General features: G+C 47.0%; 2 protein-coding genes across 5 annotated transcripts in view; one reads left to right on the forward strand and one right to left on the reverse strand.

The window, feature by feature from the left end:
* Positions 1–18,505, forward strand: part of TG (thyroglobulin) — a 275,204-nt gene that overhangs the window by 199,613 nt on the left and 57,086 nt on the right. The window lies entirely within an intron of this gene.
* Positions 1–18,505, reverse strand: part of SLA (Src like adaptor) — a 66,520-nt gene that overhangs the window by 25,177 nt on the left and 22,838 nt on the right. Inside the window, exon 2 of one of the 4 annotated variants that reach the window (XM_025393979.1) lies at positions 12,491–12,768. The exons of the other annotated variants lie outside the window; for them this stretch is intronic. The gene's annotated coding sequence lies outside the window, so the exon portion shown is untranslated. The remainder of the gene's footprint in view (positions 1–12,490; positions 12,769–18,505) is intronic. 4 annotated transcript variants of the gene reach the window in all.

Genomic DNA, 18,505 nt, shown 5'->3' on the forward strand with positions numbered 1-18,505 from the left:
TTGTCACTTACTACTCAAGCTAATGCTTAGTGATATTCCCAAGACAATGACAAGGCCTGCAAAAGCTATAAACTCATAGTGCACCACAGAAGGGTTGGCTAGAACGGGCAGCATGTTTAAAGTGAAGTGCAAATCCCATCCTTTTTGGATCCTATTGATCTTCGTGACTAGAAAAGAGGATGCCCTTGCAAATTTAAGGCTCGGGCCCTTTTTTCTCCACTCTTGCCCCTACCATCCTCACAAACCAGAAAAACATCCACACTTAAAATCCCAGGGCCTCTACCTTGTAGGAACCTTCTAGCAGCTGGGCAGGTTCTAACAGCAACACCTGGAGTCCAGGAGGGCAGGGATACGTTGACCGTGTCTCCATCCCTGAGCCTGGCGAAGGTACCCGGGAAATGTGCTTCCCCAAAATGCTTACAGAAACACAACAGGTGGTGTGACTCCAACCCACATTCCCCGCAGTTCAGCAGACACTTCCTGGGCATCTACCCGGTGCTGGGCCCTGGGCCAGAGACTTGAGGAAGTCAGGATCCCACCCACATAGTGGGAGTGTGCTGCCTCCGAGGCCCAAGTCAGGCAAGAGGGGAGAGGCAAACCAGGCAGCCTCCCTGGCCCTGAGGGGATTGTAGCCACACAGGCTGCCCCGCACAGGCCTCGGGAAGCATGCGTGTGACATGCAGAGGCTGTCCTACACAGGCCTCGGGAAGCACATGTGTGACATTCACAGGCTGCTTTGCACAGGCCTCAGGAAGCATGCATGTGACACACACAGGCTGTCCCACACAGACCTCATGAAGCACATGTGACATGCACAGGCTGTCCCGCACAGGCCTCAGAAGCATGCGTGTGACATGCACAGGCTGCTCTGCACAGGCCTTGGGAAACACACGTGTGACACGCACTGGCTGTCCCGCACAGGCTGTCCTGCACATGCCTGCCTCTGTACTGCTCCTTGGGCCTCCTGGAACCTGCCTGCTGCCTTGGTTCCTCAGACTCTTTGTTTATCATCACCGAGGCCTTCGGGCTTCTGGGGAAAGTTCTCGACATGCAGAACTAACTCTGAAACCACATGTATGCTGGCCTCGCCGATTTGCCACCATCTCCGGTGTCCCCAGACACAGCAAACTGTCCCAACAATGCCTTTCTGTCCTTTCAGCCTGACTCATCGAGTGTCATTCAACACCTAGTGATTGTGCCCAGAAACCCTGCCCCCATAGGTTCCACCCCTCCAGATGCCAGGGTGCCCCCAGCCTGGCCAGCCTTCCCTCCCCTCTGCCTTGCCCCAAGCTGCTTCTAAGCAGCAGGCTCCCACCACAATGTCTGATCTCTCCCCTCCTTTCTGTCAACCATTCCAGAAAACAAGTCAGAACAAGACTTTGCTATCCATCAAAGAGAATTCCAACATCCTCTCTTCCCAACAGCTCTATCATTCTTCTCAAGCATTTGTGTGCTATTTTGGAGGGATTCCTGGAATCCACTACAGGAAAAAAAAAAAAAAAATTAAACTTGCATTTTTGAGATTGGAGAAATGAAGTTCATCCAGGAAAAGAAACGTACACAGGGTCACAAGATGAGAAAGTTTGAGTCAGTCCTGGAGGCCTGGGTTCTTCTACCTTAACACTCTTCTCTCCTGTTGCTTGCACTCCCTCCTGTTCTGTCTTGCCAGTCAGAGTTCAGTCTCCGTGAAAGAAGGGGCTGTGTCAGGGCTGTATGACTACCAAAAAAACCATCAGGTCTCAACAGCCCTTTAGTGGTCTGCTCAGTGGCTTTCTACAGTCTTCAAGAAGGAGTTAACTTATCTGAAAGAGGCTTTTATTTGAGAAGAGTGAAAATGCCCCCAGAGAATGAGAGCTGGAGTCTCTCTAATGAAATGGCTGAACAATTTGATTTAATCCGTGACAGTTTTATGCAGTGGCGGAAGGTGGGAGAGAGGGTACCGGAGACATAATTGCTTCTAAGAACAATAGAAAAGGGCAAAAGAGAAATGAGTTAATTAACACTGGCTCTACAAATTCTTGATTTCTTTCTCCCTTTCCTTGGTGGTATAACTCTTAGGTTTCTGGGTCATAGAATCATAACTGCTATTACCTTATTTTCCCTTCGGTCTTTGGACCAATGCTATTTCCTTTGTGTGAACTTGGACCTTGGTTTCCTCTTCTGAAAAATGAGATGAGTGAAAAAAGATGATCTCCAAAGAGCGAGCCTTATAACCCCATTTAATTGTAGCAATCAAGACTCAATGGTTTTTAAAAATTATTAATAAAACAACCATTGGCATTTTTCAAATGAAGTCCCATTAGACAGAATCCCAACTCTTGTCTTTATGTGCTTCAGAATCAATGGAAGAAAGTTAATGTGTACAACCACCTTCTGGGAGGCAATTTGCAGATATCGTTGTGTTTAATCTTACAAGCATTCCCGAGGGCAGATAATCTTTTACTTTGTTAGTGTGAGAACGGGGTTTAGTCACCTGCCCACTGCCCTGGAGCTGGAAACCTTACATCTCCTGACTTCAGGACCTACACCTTTTGCTCAGGACCATGCCACTGTCTCTCCAGTGTAAGGAACTCTGGTCAGTGTGCGGCTGGCTGCCATTTGAACAGAAGCATGGCATGGAGAGGTCACATACTGGCATGGCATTGCCATCGACAATGTGGGATATGCCGGCCAGCAGCATATCCTCTTAATAGGTTTTTGTTTTGCAGATCTGGGTCCTTTCATTGTGTGCTCTGCATTGTCTTATAGATCCAGGTGGGGAGGCTTCTCAGAACCTTCCATTCCTGGGACAGCGTCCCAGGACAGTTCTGTGTACCTGGTCCATCTTGTGCTTCTGATGCCTGGCCTTGCTGCTGGGAAGGAGGGTAGCCTGAACCCCTTTATTTCTCTCCCAAAGGGGAGAGAAATTGAGGAAGTCCAACCAAGGGAAGGCAGGTCATAAAGCCAGGAACTCAACCCTTGGTGACAGAATTAATTTGAAAATGTACTTAGGGATGCTACCTTCCCTTTGGCCTTAGAAATTTCTGCTGCAAAGTGTGACAGCTATAAGCCCATTCATATGACCTTCCTCTAAGGCATGGGAACACAGTACAGCAAGGGGAGAAGCCTCACTGTCTACCATATATGTGAATGCCAACAACAACAGTGATAACCAGAACACCCCCATCCCACAATTGGTCATCCTCTGTCAGGCACAAAGCTAAGCACTGTCCAGCCAGTATGTCCTGGGTTGCTCAGAACAACCCCACTTTATAGCTGAGATCAATTAAGTGACTTGTCCAAGGTTATACTGCTAGGAAGAGGTAAAACTGGGATTCCAGCCAGGTCTGCCTGGCTCTAAAACCTGTGTTCCTAATGGCCACCAGTGCTGCCCTGTTTTTCTGTCCTCTGGCTAACCCAAGAAGGCAACAGAAAAGTGATTTTTAAAAGTCATCAGGCTGGGCGCGGTGGCTCACACCTGCGATCCTAGCACTTTGGGAGGCTGAGGCGGGTAGATCACATCAGGTCAGGAGTTCAAGACCAGCCTGGCCAACATGGAGAAACCCCATCTCTACTAAAAATACAAACATTAGCCAGACATGTTGGCACATGCCTGTAGTCCCAGCTACTCGGGAGACCGAGGCAGGAGAATCACTTGAATGCAGTGGGCAGAGGTGGCAGTGAGCCGAGATCAGGCCATTGTACTCCAGCCTGGGGAACAAGAGTGAAACTCCATCTCAAAAATGCAATGCAATGCAATACAATACGATACAATACGATACGATACAATACAGTAAAATAAAAGTCATCAAAGCAAACCTTAGGAAGCATAAACTTTGGGGGAAACTTTAATAAAGTGGAGGCCCTGAGAGATCTCTTGGATGTCACTTGGCAGTGTTTGGAAGCCCAGGTCTGGGTTTCCAGTGGGGGTGAAGGGTGCAGAAGTGCTGCTGGGAGCAGAAGAAACAAGAGAGAGAGGCTAGTTGAGGCATGCTGTGGTCAAAAGGGCAGGAGTGAATTGCAAGGAATGTTTTCTAGCCTTTCACAGCATTATTTTTAAAAGGCTGTTACTTAGGAGGCTGAGGTGAGCAGATCACGAGGTCAGGAGATCAAGACCATCCTAGCTAACACGGTGAAACCCCGTCTCTTCTAAAAATACAAAACAAATGAGCCGGGCATTGTGGTGGGCACCTGTAGTCCCAGCTACTTGGGAGGCTGAGGCAAGAGAATGGCATGAACCTGGAAGGCGGAGCTTGTAGTGAGCCAAGATCACGCCACTGCACTCCAACCTGCGACAGAGCGAGACTCTGTCTCAAAAATAAATAAATAAATAAAAATAAAAATAAAAATAAAACTGTTACTGCTGTGGAACAAAACAAAGAAACAAAAAGGAATACTAGCTGTGCTTTTAGTATCTCCATTTCATAAAACTATTGCCACTCAAATGCATACATATGGAAAAATATTAAAGAGAAATTTCCAAAAGTTTCCAAGGACTCTCTCTGGGTAGTGATTTTATACGTGAATTTAAATTTCTTCTTTGCTTACTTATTTCTAAAATACCCAGATTTTCTCCCAGGTGCATGAATTGCTTTTATAATCAAAAGGTTGGAAAGAATGAGGGCACCTTAAAGAAGAGATTTTCAAAGCAGGCAGGCCTGAGTGCAGATTCCAGCTCCCAACCTGCTGGCTGTGTGTCCTTGGGCAAGTTGCTTCACTTCTCTGAGCCTCGATTTTCAAATCCACTACTTTGGGATACAAGTATATGCCCTATGGGGTTGTTTTGAGGTTGAAATTATGGGTCATATCTAAAGCAGAGATATGTTTGGTAAATGGCAGCTAAAAATTTACCAAAGCAGGGGCTGGGGTTGGCTAACTCACTGTGCAAGCTTGAGCAAGTACCTTCCTCTGTCTGGGCCAAAGAGTCCTCAAATCTGATGGGGAAAGGGTTGGGCTGAACAGTTTGTCATGGCTCTTTTGCCTCAACCATTTTCCTGCCGTGACTGTACCCAGTACTGGCACAATTGACTAGGGACTTGCTCAGTGCTGCCTGTGGTCTGACCCTTGGTTTCAGGAAAAATAAGAGCTGGCACAGGGGCTTAGCATCCGGTGGTCTCCCTGGCAGGATTTCCGGGGTCACCCACCACATCCTGACCTCACTCCACAGGTGCACCTCTCCCAGTGCGAGGCTGGGGCCTGCCAGGGCTGCCTGCCCTGTGACCCACATAGTCCCCTGCTCTCCTCTAGGGCAGGTGCAGCCACAGGACTATTCTACCTGCTCCCACCCCACCCCCATCTGCTTCTCCTTTCTCTGCACTGCAGAGGAGGGCTGCGGCATACCAGGGGCTCTAGGGGCACTGGCAAGACCTACAGGGGCAGACGGCCAGCTCAGAGAGGGCATGCAACCCCCAGCCTTCTTCTCAGGCCTGAGTCCAAGCCAGAGGCCCTCAGGAGCTCCTGGGGAAGAATGTGGGATCCTCTTACCTAAGATATTTCAAACGCCTGGAATCCCAGCACATTGGGAGGCCGAGGCAAGTGGATCACCTGAGGTCAGGAGTTCAAGACCAGCCTGGCCAATGTTGTGAAACCCTGTCTCTACTAAAAATGCAAAAAATTAGCTGGGCGTGGTGGCAGGTGCCTGTAATCCTACTTACTCGGGAGGCTGAGGCAGGAGAATCGCTTGAACCTGTGAGGTAGAGGCTGCAGTGAGCTGAGATCACATCACAGCACACTCCAGCCTGAGTGACAGAGCAAGACTCCATCAAGAAAGAAAGGAAGGAAAGAAAAGAAAAGAAAAGAAAAGAAAAGAAAAGAAAAGAAAAGAAAAGAAAAGAAAAATTCCCCAGAAGCTCAATACATAGAACAGATGAAAGCAAGTAGCTGCATGGGGCTGGGGGCTCAGCTCAGCATCTCATCCCTCTACCACTCTTAATAGGATACCTCAATCCTGGGGCGTCATAAAGCATCACTTGAAAAGTAGCAACTCAGCACTCTCACAGGACAAGGGCAAGACTCAGAGAGGGCAAGCAACCTGCTCAAGGTCACACATTAAGTTTGGATGAATACATGACTCCCTGCCCAGCACTCCATCCCCTGCAGGAGAAGCCATGCCCATCTATCTGTTAACCAGGCTGTGGGCCTGACCCATGTGTCCAGGAGCCTGTGTGCTGGCCCCCTCTACCCTTGAGTGCCCAGAAGGGAATCTCATACACTCTCAGGCTAACAGAGGATGGACTTTATGCTAAGACCGAAAGAGGATGGAGATATCCTAGTGTACATTTTAAGGTCGTTTTAAGATATGGAAAGAAGCCAGAATTGAGGCCTGTTTTAATTCCATTCTTTATTAAGTCACTAGACCATTCTTTCATTTGTTTTTGTTTTTGTCTTTCATGGACATAGTCATATGTGACTTCTTGGGTATTCTCATGGAAGGATTGGCAAGAGAAGGTGTTGAGGGCTGTTCACAGCCTACAGTCTCCGTGGCTCACAGCCACATTGACGCAAGGGCCTCAGTGACCCAGACGTGTCAGTACAGTGAGTGGGTGTCTTATGAAGAGCTGTCTGGCACACGGAGGCGGGCAGCAGAGGCCATTCCTGACGTGGCTTTGATACTTCATGGAAATAAAAAGAGCCTCCCCCACCCATTTCTTTCTTTCTAGATAGACTTTCTGTACACAGAGTCTCCCAACACACAGGGATGGTGAGGTGGGGCACCAACCCAGTCAGCCTGTGGCTCTGTTAGACTAGAATATATTTGCTGACAAAACCAGGCTATAAATGGGGTTTGGGCCCAGGCCAGGTCCTGGATACCTCTAGATCCTATAAGCAGACTGGCCTAGCAAACGTTGGCAATGAAGAAAGAGTGGTAAAGACAATTATTTTAATCCTAGCCATTACACAGAATGGGGAAACAATGACTAGGAAACAGGCCTTTTCTTTTCATTTCAAATGTGGATACCTGAGAAAGGCAGGTTTCATCACAGAAGGTGGAGGTAGATGGAAACTTTCATGAACATCCTAAAGGTCACCCAGGCATCTAGGCACAGGGACTATAAAGTCCGTGATCTCTTTACTGCATCGTATTTCCCAGCAAGAGTTACTTTTCCTTTTTATTCATACATGTGAATCACAGCATGACTCATAAACTTATCAAGTAAGATGGGAATCAGCATCTCACCTGACACAGCATTTGCCAAGACCAACTCCTGATCTGGGATCTCCCCTCACTGTCAGTCACTTGTCGAGGGACATGGACCCCAGAACCCCACACTCTGTAGCTCCCAGGCATTTGGTCTAATGGGGCTTGGTCTCTCTAAGGAGATCTCCATGATGTTTTTAATTTGCTATTAATGTGCTCCTCTTTTGAGCTCACTGTTCCCTCCTTAGCTCCTCAGGAAAGCCGATTGCCTTGCGGTGGGTCCCAATTCGACGGGCATTTGTGTGACTGCGTGGTTAGTGCCCGTCTCCCCTGCTGAACTATAAGTGCCTTGAGAGCAGCCACCAGGTTTGTTTCTACTCTCGGCTGGGACTCAGTAGTTGCTCCATAGGGAAATAGAAGGGAACAGTTAGAAACAGAAGAAACAGGCTGGGCGTGGTGGCTCATGCCTATAATCCCAGCACTTTAGGAGGCCAAGGCAGGTGGATCATTTGAGGTCAGGAGTTCAAGACCAGCCTGGCCAACATGGCAAAATCCCTTCTCTACTAAAAATACAAAAATTAGCTGGGCGTGGTGGGGGATGCTGAAATCTCAGCTACTCGGGAGGCTGAGGCAGGAGAAATGCTTGAATCCAGGAGATGGAGGTTGCAGTGAGCCGAGATTGTGCCACTGAACTTCAGCCTGGGTGACAGAGCAAGGCTCCATCTCAAAAAAAAAAGAAAAGAAAAGAAAGGAACTGAAGAAACAAGGTGGGCCTAGGAGACCGTGGATTCATGGTGTGCTAGTAAATGTCAAGCAATCAATGTTTCAGGGCAAAAAATTCCTAATAGTGTGTGCCAATTTCTGTGTTGTAAATTCTCCCTCGATGCTGACTTCTAGTTTCGGGTGTGACATCTCTGAGGACAGAATAGGAAAAAGATGTGTGTAATGCGCCTCATAAGTCAGCAGAGGCCGCATCCAGACACGACTGGAGCAAATCAACTCTTTATGGAATCTTTCTCCCAACAAGCATCTGTTTTTGGAACAGTTGCCTACAGGACTCTCTGTTTTCAAAGCAAAAGAGACTCATCTAAGTGGGCATCCACTATGCGGAGGGCCTAAAGCAGATGTTTAAAATACACAGACTCATTTGATGCCCCCAAGAACATACCATTTTATAGATGAGAAAACTGAGTCTCAGAGAGGCTAAGTAACTTGCTCAGGGTCATACAGTTAGTTCAGGGCTGGGGCCAGCATGGGAATCTGAGTCTCGGAGAGGGTGCTCAGGGTTGCGAGGCTTGTTCAGGGCTGGGTCCAACCTGTAAATCCTTTATCTTTTTACTCCCACTCCTAATTCCTTCAGTAAAACCTTCATCCCAGCTTAATGAAACTTTAATTCTAAAAGCAGATGCTCTAAGAGCTGGGACTTCTGGCGAGACCAGAGGAGAATGCACACAGGCCTGGGAGCTAGAGTGCCCACTGCCCCGTGTCTGCAGGCACCCTCGTTCCTGACCATGGCGAAGCTGTCCCTTCTCACTGGACAGTGGTTGTCAACTTTGCATAAAATCACTGGGATGGGTGGCTCCAGTACTGTGAAGGGGAATTTATCTCAATTGTTTCCCCTAATTTTATCTAATTTTCATTTTGTGCACTTTAGAATCCACAGTGGGCCAATCAACTCCCCCTGAGACTGTGGCCAAGTCACTTTCCTCTTTTGGTGTCATTTCGCCTTTCTATAAGTAGTGAGGGGGCCAGCTGGAGGCCTCCCTGTGTCCACCCCAGATTCGTGCCGGCCTGATGAGGCTTTGTGTACAGCAGCAGGAGAGGGGGTGCCAGTGCGTATTGAGGAATTAAGTGTCCTAGGTGTGTTACATGTACTCTCCACTTGACCTCCACAACTCTCTGGAGTATGCATCATTACACTGAGGCCTTTTGTCTAACTGGGGAAACCAAGGCTCCCAGCTACCGTGCCCTTAGACCTGAGGAAAGGGATGGAGGGCAGCCTAAAGCAGAGCTATCCTTTTTTCTGGCAAGGTTATGGTACTTTCTTGTGTGCTAGAGGGTTATGCATGTCATAGTTATTCAGCAGGTGGATTGATAGGTTTGTGGATAGAGCTGTGTGATGAGAGGTGGGTCCAGACACTCTGGTGCTTAGAACTTGCATTCAGAGGATGCATATTTTGAACCGATTGTCCATGTGGCTTGGAAGGCATGTAGGGGAGAGAGGGGAGGAGTGGGGGGAGGTGGCACATCTGCAAACGGGGACGGGGAACACGTTCAGCTCCCAGGGTTAGTGTGAGAATTAAATGAAACTGGCTGCACTGACTACACTTGGTCCCCTCTCTTGTCACTCCCTGGCTCTACTTCCTTCACGGCACATACCACAATTTGTCCTTATGCATTTGTTTCTCTAAATGCTTATTGCTCCCAGGGCAACTTTCTTAGGATAGGGTTCAAGTCTATTATATTCCTCAATGAAAAGCCATGATCTAGCAGGTGCCTGGCACATAATACAAGCTCAGTTAGTTAGAATGAATGACTGAAGGTATTGTATATAAACTACCTGGCACAATATAGACAAGAGGTGGTCCGCTTCCAGGGAAGCCCGGACCGTCTGAGGTAGTTATTTTGCCCCTAAGCACAAGCCAGCAACAATTCTCACTTTCACCAACCCCCTCTACACACATATACACACCAAGTCCTCCAACCCTGGTTCCAGTCTGCCTGGTGCTAAGGTGGGAAGCATGACTTTGCAAAGCTGTTTGACAGCAAAAGAGAACCACTGAGCCCCCGACCCCTAAAATTGCTGTCTTAGCTAGAGTTACCATAATCAAATTGGCTCCTCCCTTAGCGGTTCTCAGATAGGAGGAAGTGGTTTGAACAGGGTGTACTTATTTCCTTCGGAACTTGTAGGGAGATTGAGAGAGGGCGGAAGTTGATCACGTGGTGTGACCTCAAGGGATATTTTATTGCAGGAAGAGAGGGATAGATGGGAGGATGGATAGACAGATAGATGGGCAGATAAATGTACGAACAGGACCCTTGGCTGCTAACAAGAACCAAATGGTTTGGTCTGAAATATGCTGGAAATTTTGATGGGAATTTTAAGTTTCAGCCTCTCTCAGAGCTGGGAGAAATACATTCTTGATGAATGTCAAATAAAAACTGAAAACTCAGCAGCATCTATTAATTCAGGGTTCTGATTTAGGCGCACTAGAATGAATAATTTCTGTCTTTAAGAAGGCTCATTTCCCTTGGAAATACATTGCCAGATTTCACCATTCAGAATGGGGAAGTTTTCTTCCGAAAGTGACTTAGGAAAGTTTTATTCAGAAAGTGACTTTAGTTTGCTGCAATGCAAACCTACCCGTCTGTTTCGTTTATATTAGATGGTGGAACAAGCAGAAATACATATTCAGAAAAATGGAGGAGTGCCCCACTCATTGCTTTAGCAGTTTAATCCATCATATGTAGCACTGCTTGTTAATAGCTTTCTGCCTAGGAAATATAAAATGGATATGATATATTTTAATTGTCTGATTTAGAAATGATAGCAATAGCTCCTATGTAGTACCTATTATCTCCTAGATAGTACATGTAAACTTCTTTCAAACATATAAAGAAACTGGTCTTCTTTTTACAAGGAAAATACTAACACTCAAAGGGGCAAAGTGACTTGCACAGAGTCACAGAGTTCTTTGCTGGCCTCAGAATGTTGACTCAGGTGCGGCTGATTGCAGCACAGTCTTTCTATGTTGCCATCTTGCTGCTCTGATCTAGATTCTAGATCTGTTTAAGGTGAAGGAATCTAATTAGATTTCAATTTGTCTATTCCATAGGTTTTTAACATTCTTATTATATTTTCAGAGCATATTAAGCACTCTTAAATAGAATTCTTCTTCTTCTTCTTCTTCTTTTTTTTTTTTTTGATAAAGTTTCACTCTTGTTGCCCAGGCTGGAGTGCAGTGGCGCAATCTCAGCTCACTGCAACCTGCAACCTCCACCTCTCGGGTTCCCCGAGTAGCTGGGATTCCAGGCACCCGCCACCACAGCCAGCTAATTTTTGTATTAAATAGCACTCTTCTAAATGGAGACTATTAGTTGCAACATACTTGCCAGAATTTTGACCTGAGCTTACCTCTCCAGTTTTCAAAGGGCCACAGCCCAGTTTCACAGCTCAGCATCTCATAGCAAACCACAGAATGACAATTTAAAGACAATTTAAAGACCCTCTTCCTAAAGTGAAGAGGGTACCACTTTAAACACAAGCCTCAGCCCTGCATCCGCTTGTTCTCGCTGAGGCTCCCCCAACCCTTTAGAACCCCTCACTTGCCTCTACCTCCCACCAGCTATGGGACTTGGACAAGCACCTAACTTCTCTGAGCCTCATTTTCTCAGTTTTCAAAAGCAAATAACAACCACCATCCTATAGGATTGTTCTGAGGATTGCAGAAAAATAACTTTTTATGCATTGCTCCTCCCCAGTCACTCAGGATGGTAGATATCACCTCCTGACACCCCTATGCATAGCCGCAAGTGAGGACATTCTGAGGCCAAAGCTCAGGTCACTTCTTTGACACCAGACTCTCTCCATATGTACGCACCTAAAAGAATGTGGAGTGTGCCTTTTTCCTTAGAAAATTCCAGTTGTCCTAAATCTCTTCCAACTCTAACATGCTGTTTCCAGAATTTATATACTCCACATGTTTGCCTTTCCTTTGATTCCTCCTTTCCCCCATACACATCCCAGCTGCTCAGATTGTTATTAATTATCTTTGGCATCTTCTTAAAGAAGATGCATACAATCACACTCCAAGTAGCACTATTGCAATCCCTCAACCCACCTGGCTCCATGCACCTTTAGACATCATGACTCCAGCCTGATAGCATTTACTGAGCACCTGCTGTATGCTGAAAGTGGCCTGGGCACTTAGCATATGTCAATTTCTTCACTTTGCCCTATACCTGGGTGCATTAGGTACCATCAGTGTCACTTTACAGATGAGAAAATGAAGGCCTGGAGAGGTTTAAATGACTCCCTCAAGGTCTCACAGCTAGGAATTCTGATGGCAAATCCCAATTGTCCTTTGTAAGAAGCCTGCTAAGTGCAAGCCTTTTTGGCAGAATGTTTCCTCTGGCAACATCCTGTCCGTGCTCCTCCAGCCCTTCTCTCCACAGAATTATGCATCCAACACCCACTGAGCCACTGCAGTGTGCTGGGCACCAGGTTGGGGGCTGGGCTCCTCTCAAGACATTGCCCCACCTGTGCTCAGGGAGCTCCTCTCTGACTCCAGAAAGTCGACCCCTGCCAACTGTGTGTTGAAGAGGTCCCGAAGTCTCTCCCCACCCCGTCTCTGCCACATTCCCCCAAAATACCTTCACACACTGTGCATGACTTCTGTGGGAGCTGTCTGCAGAGGGATTGCTGGGCGCAGAGTCACTGCCTCTCCGTCTGTCAACTGCTGCTGCTCCGGAATAAACAGGCAGCCGGGCCTCTCGCGAGTGTGGAGAAGCAGCCCATGCTACCCAGAAGAACTGCAGTTGCTAAACTGGCCGCATACTTCCTCTGCTAGGAACGAGGAAGGCACAGGGCTTGCAGAAGGGCAGGTTCCTGTTTTCAGTAACCACTCTGAGTAGGCTTCTCTCTGCGAGGACTGGGAAGATAGACGCATTATTAATTTTTTTTACAAAGCACTTGAGAATATGGCCAGCTTAACTCAAGATTCTGGGATTTCAGAAGCTTGGTCTTCTTTCTCTAATTAAAAGGCAAATTGGTGGGGCTGTGAATTTGCTCTTGTGCATCCCTGGAGCTTGCTGGGCCCACAAAGGCTGTGGCTGAGAGCTGCAGCTTCTCTGATTTCGTTTTCCCAATTTTTGCGGCTTCCTTCTGTTAATGCTGAATGGACCCCAGAGCAATGCTTTGAGATTAAAGGAGACTAAAGAGACACAATGACTTGGTGCAATGTGTGGGTCAAGGGAAAAGAATTAGAAAGAACATTATAGGATGGTAGTTGTTTGAATATATAGTGCACAGTTGATAATATTGTCCCAGTCTTAAGTTTCTTGGACATGGTAATAATAGTGTGGTTATGTGGGAGAATGTCTAGTTCTTAGGCGACACATGATGACCAAGAGGATGTCTCGTATCATGACAGCTATAGCTTTCAAAGAGTTTCTTAAAAGAAAAGCTGCATCCCTATATCTATAGCTATCAGGTTGGCACAAAAGTTATTGTGGTTTCTGCCATAGAAGTAATGGCAAAAACCACAATCATTGTTGCACCAACCTAATACATCTACATCTATATATCAAGACACAGAAAGAGAATGAGAGAGACAGAGAGCAAACGGGAAAAAATGTTAATACTTGGTGAGTATAGGTGAAGGGGATATAGGTGTGCATTGTTCTACTCTTGCAACTTTTTGGTGAGTTTGATGCTAAAATACATGAGTCTTTATGTTATATATTACAAAATGTATGTTGTATATGTTATACGTTATGTAAATATTGCGTATAAAATCTCCCTACTTAAAGTGCGTGAGTCTCAAGAGAAACTCAGGTACATGGGGCTTCAGAGCTTATTGACGAAAGAGGTAAAAGTTTCTGCAATGCTGACCCCAAGATAGACTGGGAATTGCTTGCTTGAGCTTGGAATGCCAGGTAACCACACTGGGGTGGCCCTTAGACCCCCTCACAGCCCCTCACACCTCACAGAGTGGACAGAGCATCAGAGACTTGACTGATCTGCCCACAATCACACAGCGAGTCCCAAAGAAGAGCCAGGGTCGGAATCTACGGCTGGTGACCCAGGCCCCAGTCCAGTGAGGCCGACACAGCTACCCTGGGACAGTCATTTGGAAACCTCACTCTGTGTAGTTTGCAAAGATGAATCAAAACCCTCAGAGCTGCTTCTAAATTTAGCAGGCAGGCACTCTGCACTAGAGAGATGGTTCCTTAGACAACTTGTGAAAACACCCGCTCGCGAAGAGCATGCTGGGAAGGTACAAAGGAAATATTGCAAAAGACTGAGTGGGCAGTTTGCTTAACAGGTAAGAGGGGACAGGCAGAAATATGCAGAAGTGGAGATTTTCCCCCAAATTCACACAGAGGAGTAACAGAGCTTTGGACTGATAGTCAGAGGTATGAGTTTTGTGATGACTTTTTAATAGACACTTACCAAGCAAGAATCTAGTACAGATGAGGCTCTGAATTTATTCCCTGTCATTTCTTTTGTAAAACTTTATTGAGCAAGGCATATTCCAGGAACTGGGATTTAGCTGTAAAAAAAGATAATAATAATAAAAAAAAAAAAACTGCAAAAGCCCTGCCCTTCCCTGTACTTAACTTAAAGGAGACTACAGAGACATGGCAACTTGGTGCAATGTGTGGGTCACGGGAAGAGAACTAGAAAGAATGTTATGGGGTGGCAGTTATTTGAATATATACTACACAGCAGATTCTACTACTTCACATAGGAGGAGTCCTATGGGAAAGACGGAACATGTGACTATCAATTATGGTGACCCACTGAGGAAACTCAGTGGGTTGATGGGACCAAGGGGCCCAGATGTGCTACTTTGCACAGGTGGCCAGTTGTGGGGGGATGGGCTCTCTCTGGAGATATCATTAGGCTGAGAACTGTAGGAGGAAAGCAAGCCAGCTCTGGGACAAGCCAGGGCATGACAGGTGTGCGCACAAGGGACTGCTGGTTTCACACAAGCTTTAAAAGTTTTGGGGAAAGACAATCAGCCCTAAAGATGTTCAAGTCAGAAGCAGAGGCAGACAAGAGAGAGGCCCATAGAGTGGGTTCCTGTTCAACGGGTCCTGTTCACAGGAGAAGCTGCAAAAGAAGGAAAAGGCAGGATGCAGAACCCTGGAGGTCAGGGCTGCAGGCTCTTCTCTTTTTCCAGTGGGTCATTGGGTGACCGGGGGGGCTGCTGCTAACTTCCCCCGACCCCCAGCCCCAGGGTATTTATGACCTCCCTTTGGCCTCCTGGGGTAACTGAGGAAACTCGGTAGGTTTGAGAAAGTGTTCCTCCTACGGGACGCTGTGCTATCCCAAAGCCTGGGCTGTGCCAGAGCAGGGGAATGGAATGCAGGTGTCGGCCCTGGGCCCAACCAGAGAGGGCAGGGCTGAAACCCGATGCCATGCTAGACAGGTTAATCTGACCTTAGGCCTCTGTTTTCAGTAACCCCAAGGGGGTTCTCAGCCTCAGCACTTTGGACATTTTGAATCAGAGCATTCTCTGGGGTGTGTGTGTGTGTGTGTGTGTGTGTGTGTGTGTGTGTGTGTGGTGGAGTTGCAGGGCTGGCCTGTGCGTTGGAGGATATGCCACAGCATCTCTGGACTTGACCCACTAGACGCCAGGAGCACCCTGCACCCCTCCAAGTCGTGACAACCAAAAATGTTCCAGAAATTGTCAAATGTGCCCTAGGGAGCAAAAATTACTCCCAGTTGAGAACCACTGGATCATACCCATCCCAAAATAAGACACGTGTGAAGGTTGTTCTTTCTTGGGTTGTAAAGTGCTGCCCTGAGGCCAGTTGGTTTTCCTGCTTTTGTGTGGACTCAGCTTTGCAGCACGTCTGCCTGTGCTCCCTGGTACACATCTCAGAAGCCTGCTGTATAGCAAGGCTCCTTTGGGTGGCTGTGTCACCCATCCTTCCTCTCCGCCCTCATGCACTTAACCCAAGAAAAGGAAATGGTTTGCGGTCTGTTCAGGAGTCGCAGGGAATTAGGGCTTGGAAGCTACAGTCTGGGCAGCCTGTGAGCTGCATCTTAAAGGAGGAGCAGTTTGCTGTCAAGAACTGGGGTGGAAGCATGTGAGCCACGAACTGCCTAAGGAAAATAGAGGAAGAGCAGGAGGTGGACTTCTCACCGCAGAGGCCCAGTCAAGGAGGATTGTATTGTGAGTTCGCTTCCATGTCTTCCCTGCTTCTCCACCACCCTGACCATTCCTCTCCCAGCCATTTTCCACACTGTTCCTCAGTGTTTCACACACCTTTTTTCTTCTAATCTATGAAGAAGTCTTGATTCCAAGAATATTGTCATTTATTCAAGCATGCTTTTCATACTCCATACATTCATTCAGTTATTCATTCAACAAACATTTGTTAGCATTCACTGTGTGCCAGACGCTATGCATGTAACTGGAACATGTGCCAGGCAAGACTAGGCCCTACCCTCAAGGAGCTCAAAGTCAAAAACTCTTTATCCCTGTTTTCCAAGCCCAGCACAAAACAGTGTTCATTACGTATTTGCTGAATTACTTAATTTTGCCAACATCTATTGTAAATTTTGTGTATGTATAACCTATATTCAGAGGACAGATAAGGAGAGAATTCTCAGTTTGTGTATGATGAACGTGTCTCCATCCCTCCCTGCCCTCGGGGAGTTTCTGATCTAGCAGAGGAGACAGACACACAGATCAAAACCCCAGGGTATAAAGAAAGACGTCGGTAGGGAGGGGGCCAGGAGAGGAGACCAGGAAACCTCTAGGGCTCCTGGCTTCACACAGGAACTTCATGGCACTGAGGCATGGCGGGACCACATTAGATTCCATCCCAGCAGCTTGGTCTTCTAGGTCCATGTACTGAGCACAAGAAGCAAAGACAAAAACATGTAGCAGGTGATGCCCCCACCAAGGACGTCAAGTGTAAGCATGGGGTCAGGCCAGGCTCTGCTGCACTGGCCGAATGACACTATCAGGAGGTCAGGCTTTAGGACTCACAGAGACACCCAGTACCATCTGTGTAGGAAGCAGCTGATTTCCAGAGGACTTTGCAAATTAATTAGAATTAGCTATCAGGCCGAGACTAATGGCCATAGGCAAATAACAACAATGCCAGCCATGCATGGATTGAGAATCACTCAGTTAAGTACTAGGCTGTGGTCATCCCCTTTATTAAAGTGAAATGTTCCCCTATGTAAAAACTAGCTTTACACGCTTAGCGTTGTCAGGAGCCAGTTGTTATATTTCTCCAACTGGGGGTTGATGGGTTTCCCAAGGGAAGCAATAAAAAGCCACTTCTCCAGCTTCAGGTCTCAGAGGAGTTCCAGGTTCTAGGAGGTGAAGAGCTCCTAAGGCAATTCAGCATCATGCGGCAGACGTGATGTTGAAGCCCCGTGCTGGGTCAGAGTCACAGCTTGATGCAGTATGAGCAGATTTCCATTCCTACTTCATAGCTTGATTTGTTTTCCTCTTTCAACATAAATATTCAAAAGTTTGGAAGAAAGAAAAGGCATTCTTGGGAACTAGAAAGCTTTCTATCAATGGAGAAAACCGAGTGTAAACTAGAAAAGTTCAATACCACTGATTGAATGCAAGGCATGACACTTGGTGCTATAAAACTGTTAATGGGATTCCCATATCAAACCATATGACCTTCAAGATCGCGTGCAAGATGGAAGTTCTCGAGAGTAAAATTTTGCCCCCTCTATGGCTGGATGAGTGCTGACCCACTCATACAATAATTTATTTAATAACAGTTTTTTGAACCCCTTCTATGTGTTAGGCATTGCTCTGGGTATGGAGTTAGAGAAATAAATGAGTAAAGTCATAGAAGGGAATTGAGGGCATGGGAACAGTAAGAGGAACTCTCCCCTTAGAATGGTGACATTTGAAATGAGTCCAGAGTGACTCTGATATGAAAATCAAGAGGAAAAAACAGCAGGCAAAGGACATAACAGATACAAAGGTTTGGGGCTGGAAATTCTTGTGTTCAAGGAGCAGACAGAAAGGAAAGGGAATGAATTTTGGGGAAATGCAACTTGGCTCTTGCTTATATTATGTATTTAGTCTTTCAACTCACTCTATGTATCTAGACATCACCTGAAGAAACTGGTGCTGATAGGGCTTAACTTAGTTGCCTCCAGTCACCCAGCTGATGAGTGACACCACTGGGCCTAGGCTCATGAGCTCTAGAAGTAGGAAATTTGCTGTCACTATTTCACTAGCCTCCCATTGGGTCTTCCCACATCCCACCTTTTCCCGCCAATGCTCCCTTCCCATCCTCTTTCAGCCCTGTGTCTCCAAATAAGACTCAGGCCCTGCAGTCATCCTCCTCAAGCAGCTGCCCCAAACTCAGGACCATCTTCATCCTTTTCCCACAGGATCCACTTCACCACTTTCCTGGCATTCAAAGCTCATCAATCTGTTCTCCACCCTCCTTATCAGCCCCATGGCAATGTCAGCACTTAAGGCCTCCATGCCCCACTCACCATAGGAACTCCCCTACCACTGTGCACTGTAGACAAGCCCCTCACCTCTTCCTCATGCGCTTCACCACTGTCCTTCCTCTCCTGTGTGGATGCCTTTCCCCCTGCAAGGGCATGGGGCAGGTCCCTTCAGGCCCAACCCAGAGCTAACCTTGTCCATGCATCTTCCCAGA

Source organism: Theropithecus gelada, chromosome 8, assembly GCF_003255815.1.
Source record: "Theropithecus gelada isolate Dixy chromosome 8, Tgel_1.0, whole genome shotgun sequence".
NCBI classification, from domain to species: domain Eukaryota; kingdom Metazoa; phylum Chordata; class Mammalia; order Primates; family Cercopithecidae; genus Theropithecus; species Theropithecus gelada.